Genomic DNA, 7500 nt, shown 5'->3' on the forward strand with positions numbered 1-7500 from the left:
CAATCTAGCAATACAGCTGACTCCACAAATGAGTGCTTTGTTGTGCGGGGCTATTATACTGGGTTAATAGCCTGACGAAAAGCACTGCTGACGTCGATTGGTTAGCATAATGCTAGTAGCTTGGCGGTTCTGTCATTTGTTATGTGAAAATATGCGGGCTGTCTGGTGATTACAAATCAAAACGATAGTGACAGGTATGTTTAAGTTCTTAACTGACCTGCGCTGTAGTGTGTTAAAGGCAATGTATGAGCAGATTTGTGGATGCTATCCACTGTACAACCAGTACCAGTACTATAGTATCTCACATAATGGAAAATCTACCAGATATGTTAACCTAATTGCATGCTTGAAATGATAGATTTGCTTCATGCTTCGTGCTCTATAACCTTTGTTTACCAGCAAAGGCAGCCATCTGTACCCACTGTGGCCAACAGCTGGCAAGAACTGGCATTTATTTCAATAGCAAAAATAGGGATGAAAAACATCAATAACAAAATAACAACAAGGAGCATTACAACATATTTTACAAGATCCTTACATGTGATCAGGATGGACATGTCAGAGTTGGAGCGGTGTCTACATTTCAAAAGTGCTAGGAGCAGAAGCAGCACTAAAAAAACATGTGGAATAAAGATAACACTTAAGAGGAGCAATAGTGTTATTCCTTACGCAATTGAGCAGTCACACTGATCAATCTCCTCAGCTCAGAACACATAGGTCCTTTTTGAAATGTTGCGATGAGTTGGAGGGAACCCAGGGAGAAGCAAATGCATCAGAGCATCCGTCACTAACGTGCATGCTGCATTCCCCCTCCCTCGGATGAATGAAACACGCAGAGGCTCCATCAGATCGCTCAGAGCTCAGATCTGCAGGCACACATGTATCATCACGCTACAACGAACCACAGTCACTTAGGGCCTGATTTACTAACAGGATTGTGCCCATTTCTGGCGTAAAATAGCGGTCGTAAACATAAAACGGTATTTACTAATGGGGCGCAGCGCATATTAACACCTGTGGGTGTGAACAGGGGAAGGCACGGAAACGTGGGTGGAAACCTGGGTGGAACGTGGGCATGGAGCGCAATTTAATGGGAGGAGAGAAGGTAAGTGCGCCTAATGATGTATTGCGTGGTATTTACTAAAACTGCCTGTCGAGCGCACGTCTCAATTTGAGGGATAATTCTCCGCCTCCTAAAAGCACGTCTTAACCAGGAAGCACATTTTCCATTGAGTCTGAAAACGTTGATATTGCACCAGTTATAAGAGCAAGGCGAAGATATATACAGAGACAGCGCACAGAAATATTTTTTTCAACTCGTATAACACTTTTTCATTTTAAGCGATCCACAAATCATTAGACGGTACAGGTTAACCAGCCACGCAATACTTCTGAACCAGGAGATCACATTCCATTCCATCAGTTGTTAAACTCAGGACAACATTACAAATTTTGGCATCGGATCATTTCAAACAGTTAAAGCATCAGCAGTTGTCATATCTCAGCCTTCACTCAGCCAAATATTCACCCAGGTACTCGACGCATTGCTTCGGTGCGCTGGTCAATACATTTCCCCACTGCCATAGCTGAAATTAGAGACATCAAACAGGACTTTTTTTGAAATCGCAAACTTTCCGGACGTAATTGGAACCATTGCTTGCACCCACATGCAAACAGTCCCACCTTCAATCCACGAACACGTTTACCAAAACAGAAAGCACACATATTCAATGAATGTCCAGGTCATATGTGATGCCAACATGACCATTACTTACGTGGTAGTGGTCTGTCCATGACAGTATTATCTTCCGGAATAGTGCCATCTATTCATGTGAGCAACGGTGATTTTGGAGAGGCCTGACTACTTGGTAAATGTATTTGTTTCAGTGGGGATATATTGTAGTGAACCCATGTCCCAGAATGTATTAATCTCGCCATGTACACACCTATATTGTTATAATAGACAGTTTATGCATTAATGCCACCAATAGCATATTATTTATAATCGTGTTCTTTTAAACATCTCGCTGTAGGTGATGGCGGGCAAAACAACAATATAACCCATTGAATCAGGTTCAATGATTGAGCAAACGTGAACCAATATATCTATCTCCTCTCCACTGAACCTTAGTTTTTTCTTCCTCGAATCTCCATGGTGGGCAGTAACTTGCAGGCAATTTCTCCCGTCTTTTAACGGTGCGCTAAATAATGATTGCCCAGGATCTGGCTTGATAAATATCACGGGAAATGCGGGGCAACACCGTGCGTTAATGTGCGCCTGGCAAAGGCGCAGATTAAGCTGCGTTCGCAAATTAATGTTAGTAAATCAGGTCCTTTAAAGTGTGGAGTAAGCACACAGTGCCCAGCGCAGATGTGGTTTGATAAATACCACGGAAAATGCGCAAAAACACCGTGCGTTAATTTGCGAACGCAGATTAAGCAGCGCTCGCATATTAGTAAATCAGGCCCTTAGTCTGTCTGTCTGTGTGTCTGTGTGTCTGTCTGTCTGTTTGTCTGTATGTCTGTCTGTCTGGTTGGCAGGCTGCATGGCTGGCTGCATAGCTGTTAGTCTGTGTGTCTAGTTGGTTGCTGGCTTTCTTTCTCGCTGCATGTTTGTCCCTGCCTGTGTATCTGTCTTTACGTCTTTCTGTCTGTCTGTCTGCATGCCTGTCTTGTCTGTCTGTCCTCCTGCATGCGTCTCTTTCTCTGTCATTCTCATCCACACTCTTCCTCCCTCTGACTTTCATCTTCCACTCTCTCTCTCTCTCTCTCTCTCTCTCTTACTCAGTGCATTGCAGGTATTAGATGCTTATGTCAGATTTCTCTCCCCCTCCCAGGCTGCTCTAGTTTCCCATAATCCTTCACTCCCCTCCCCTCCGGATCCTTCCGTCTGCTCCCTCCCTCTGCTGTCCTGCTGCGGCCCCTTCCATCTGACAGCAGATCCATACCCTTTCTCTCCCCACTCCCCAAAAACTTCACACAAAAACTTCTTCACAAAGTTGAACTATGGCAGGATCCATGGCATGCCAACAATTACTCAAAATTAAGCGTCCCCTTGATCGTTCTTTCATCTTTCTCTCTGTCTCTCTGTCTTTCTATGTCTGTCTCTCTCTTTCTCTTTGCCTCTCTCTCTCAGCTGCTTTGCACAGATGACATTTTGCTTTTTTTTTTTCCTTTACGAGCAATTAAGCGGCTTCTCAGATCTCTTAACGACCCAGTTGCTTTCATAGATCAATTGATTTCTGACGGCATCTCTTCTCATTGAGCCGAGAGACCTTTCACCACCGCCCTCCGTCAGTCTACTTTAAAGCCACATTGGCAGGGCACACACACACACACACACACTAACAAACAGACACATACACCCCACCAGAATCACCACTGATAAGCCTGCCTGAAAGTCACACTGTCAGCTGATGATATTTAGGACTTTTAATTAGTTGGCATCTCCTACAGCTTCCTGCAGACTGTCAGAAAGAATGAGTGTGTGTGTGTGTGTGTGTGTGTGTGTGTGTGTGTGTGTGTGTGTGTGTGTGTGTGTGTGTGTATATTTGCGTGTGTGTGTGGTTGGCCTTGGTGGCTATTTGACAAGAGTGAAGATTGTTTTTACATGACTCCCTCACTCACTGTACTGGTGTTTGTCAGAGCGTGAAAATTCACACATAATATTTGCTACGGTGTGTGCCCCTGTGTATGTGTGCGTTAACCGGCATCACTGCTCTTTCTACCATGCAATAGGCAGTGACAGTGTGAACCTCTTTTTGCAAAAACACCCCAGTGCCAGTGTGAAAAGTTGTTCTTGTGTGCAACGTTAGCGTTGTTTGAATCAGACAGGTTCGTGTTTTATAAGTATGATAGCTCTGAATCCAGCAATAAACTGTAGACAATGGAACCATGAGGTGAATCAAAGATCTTGGTGTTTATTTCCTTACGTGCGCCTGCAGGGAGTCAATTCCAAATCAAATAGACAGGGTAAAGACTGAATATCACTGTACAGTATGACTTTTTATAAGGTCAGCTATGGGAGGTCACAGGTCAGAATGAGGGGTGTGTTACTGTTTAGTTACTGGTCAATCATGGGATACCTTGGGGTGGTAGGTCAAGGTTGGCAAATGGGGATGTAAGTGGGAGGGGAGGTGAGATGACCACCACCCCCCACGGAATGTTCCGGAACATGTTTACCTAAGGTCCTGATATGTGTATTACATAGGCCATGAATAGGGAGGGGATGTCTAGAGAGGTTCCGTTTAGCATAGGCCATGGTTGAGGGTGGGGGACAGACTGTGAATAAGCATGGCACACACACACAAGAGCATTCATGTATGCAATGGTAATTATATGTCTATATCAATTTCCATCAGTCCCCTATTTGAATATGTAAATATTCACATTTAAAAACAATAAACTACTCAGCCATTGGATGGGACTTCTCTCCGCCATGCTCACACCTATGCAATGTTTCTACGCTGGGGAGCTGACCCAGAGGCAATAGCCTGAACAGAAACTGGCTTGGAGGGAGTGGTGGTGACTTTGATACAGAGACATTCCATTGTTTTGTAGACGGCTAAGATAACTGTGATTGCCAGGAAGACACCCACCAGGCCTGACACTGCTGCCCACACTCCCTTGGACGTCTCCAAGGTTATGTGGGACGGGCATCAGTATAACCTGAGAGCATATTCCGGCAGATCCAACAGTTAGTATTATTTAAGCTCTCTGCATAGTCAACCATCATCCCAACAGCCAAGTTTTCAAGGTAGCTATGAGCATAGGCAGGGAGGAGTGCCAAAGTAACGTACATAAGGGGTGATAACTATGGTATCCCACGGCCGACCAGACCGAATATTTTGAAAACAGAGGAAACGAAATGGATGTGGAGAATGTTTCAGACACCCTGCATTAAATGGAAAATAATTCCGTCTATTTTGAGGGGTTGGTCACAAACGACAGGATGTTAGCCCTTCTCTCACAGGCAGAAGCGAAACCTCATTTAGTGGAAAAATTCTTCTGCAGCCTTGCGATGCAACAACTCTTATTGTAAGCTGTGAGTGATAGTTGCACACCCACCAACCCAACTCACCAAATGAATTCCTTTCCCTGCACAGACTACTATATTGACATATATGAGCCTTAACATTCAAGGGCAATTCATTTCATTGAGTGGTAGTGCCGACAACGTCCAGTTGGAGAAGGGGTTGAAGGAAGTCCGTGGTTGATGGTAGGACCTCTTGTAACCGCGCCTTGGGTGTGACTGAGACAGTTGGGGGGTGGGGGTGAAATGGTAGAATCCTCCTGGTCTGCGATGCGCCCTCTGGACCCAGATGATGGAGATGGGGTTGTCAGCCTGCGACTGTGGCGGTCAGGAGGTGATGGTAGGATCTCTCCTGGTCTGCGATGCGCCCTCTGGACCCAGATGATGGTGATGAGGATGGTTGCAATAGCCTGAGTGTCTCCACGTCCGAACAGTATCTGAGGAGACAGGAAACAGGTGACAGTATGCATAGCAGAGGCGGTTGGCAGAGCAGAGCACTGATTGACATAGGCAGATTTATGGAAGATGCACATTACATTTCACAGTAGACACAGACAACCCATGGGACATGAACATAAAGACGAGCATGGCCATACCAGACCTACTTACATATCAGGTATGACCGTCATAAGCAGTAAGTTAGTACAACATGCAACATTTAGCCGGCGAGTAGTCAAGCAACCTCTTGATTTGGGAAAGATGGTACCATATAGATTTTGATATGCACGTGTCCACTAACACTGATGTGGGAGTGGCCAAACCTACTGGGCAAGGTCCCTTAACTTATCATGGAGAGTCTAAAGCATCTTGTCTTATTACCAATGTAAGCATTATATACAAATTCCAGATCAAATTGAGTTTAATCATCTGTTCTATGCTGGAAGGAAAATGCTTCAAAGTAGTCATTTTGGAGGGTTACAGACAATGATTTATTTTTTCTAACATATTCTGATTTGTACATTAATTTTAAAACAGGAACATAGGGCTGTTAGTGTTGGAGCTAATTCAGCGACGCCTATATTGACTGTTACTTTCGTTTTTATGTCTGCTTGATCGTTCCCCTCTTGTTCCATACAATACACTGTGCGGTAGTACTTGTGAAAGCAATGCCACGACAGTCGTGATTTTGCTGGCAAGACTAATCGGTGTCTATAGTCGTCAAGTAGGCTATCCCCTCTTTTTCCAAACAGGTCTATAAGAAAGGGCTGTGTGGAAAACATAATTGTCATTCAAATGTGTTGTCGGCACCTGTTGAGCTGTCCCCTATTAGATTGCATTAAACCATTGCCATCTTTAAAATAATTATTGAGAGGTTTTGCGATGACGCTGTAGTCGGGAATGTATTACGCTTGTAGTTCAATAAGCCTAGAAGAACGCAAACCTGAAACAGTCGTGTGGGTACAGGCAATTTACAAATAACTTAAATTCGTTCTGGCAAGGGGGCTCGACCGTGGCTACCAATACGTGACCGAAAGTAATTTCAGATAACCCAATCGGAAGGTTTGCGGAGATTCAGTTTGACTCGTTTACATTTTACATTTAGTCATTTCACTGACGCTTTTTTTGTCCAAAGCGACGTAAAAGGGAGAGAACAATCAAGCTAAGAGCATTAAAACTTGGTGTAACAATATATAACGACATAGAAAGAACAAGAAGTGCGGCCTGTTACTGCATAAGGGCAGATTACGCCAAGGTGCCAGTTAGGAAGGGAGGTGCTCTCTGAAGAGTTGGGTCTTCAAGAGCTTCTTGAAGGTAGAGAGGGACGCCCCTGCTCTGGTAGTTGTTAATGCATTTATGTCGAATTAGGAGTTGCCACAATCATGAGCTTTGTGTGGGGATGCTATCAATAAATTATCACAATATTGCAGAATATACGAAGGTGCACATGAATTAACAATACTAATAACTGATTTCAGCGACAATTTGGATTCGGGAGTAAAAGGCAAATAAGCATAAAGCCATTAACTATATATTAAGCTGAAAACATAATGGGGGGGGGGGGGGGAGAGACCTTGGCTCGTTAAAAATCGTGAATGGGTCAGAGAAATGTGGCTGGAGCGCTCACCGATGTTTCGGGGTTCGGCACCTAATCGTTATGCTGACTGAGGTTTAACGTTCAGCAAAGAATTTTCGTACTTGTTTCATAAGCTTAGCATCTCTGTTTAAGTCCGATTTACGGGTAGAATTACGCTTGTTATCCCGTTTGAAATTCTTAATCTTATTGGGACATTTGTCAGCCCAATGTCCATCCTTTCTGCATACAAAGCACTGTCCTAGCTTAGGAGGGTTCACTTGCGATGTGTTACCTGCGGCAGTAGTATACATGAGAGAAGGGGCTGTTAAATTTGCATAGGGATTGGGGGAGTTCTCTGTAGCACAATCAACAGCGGCTATGCGTGTGGCAGACACATTCAGAGAGTGCATTCTCTCAACTGAGCTGACATCAATTCGCTGGCCCCATTGTATAA

The 7500-nt window shown here is 44.2% G+C and overlaps 1 protein-coding gene across 1 annotated transcript in view; it reads left to right on the forward strand.

Annotated features, from left to right (window-relative positions):
* The window catches only part of LOC308378558 (cadherin-18-like), a gene marked incomplete at both ends in the record, with an annotated part of 113313 nt that overhangs the window by 83063 nt on the left and 22750 nt on the right, over nt 1-7500 (forward strand). The window lies entirely within an intron of this gene.

The sequence above is a fragment of the Sprattus sprattus genome, assembly GCF_963457725.1.
Source record: "Sprattus sprattus genome assembly, chromosome: 17".
NCBI lineage: Eukaryota > Metazoa > Chordata > Actinopteri > Clupeiformes > Clupeidae > Sprattus > Sprattus sprattus.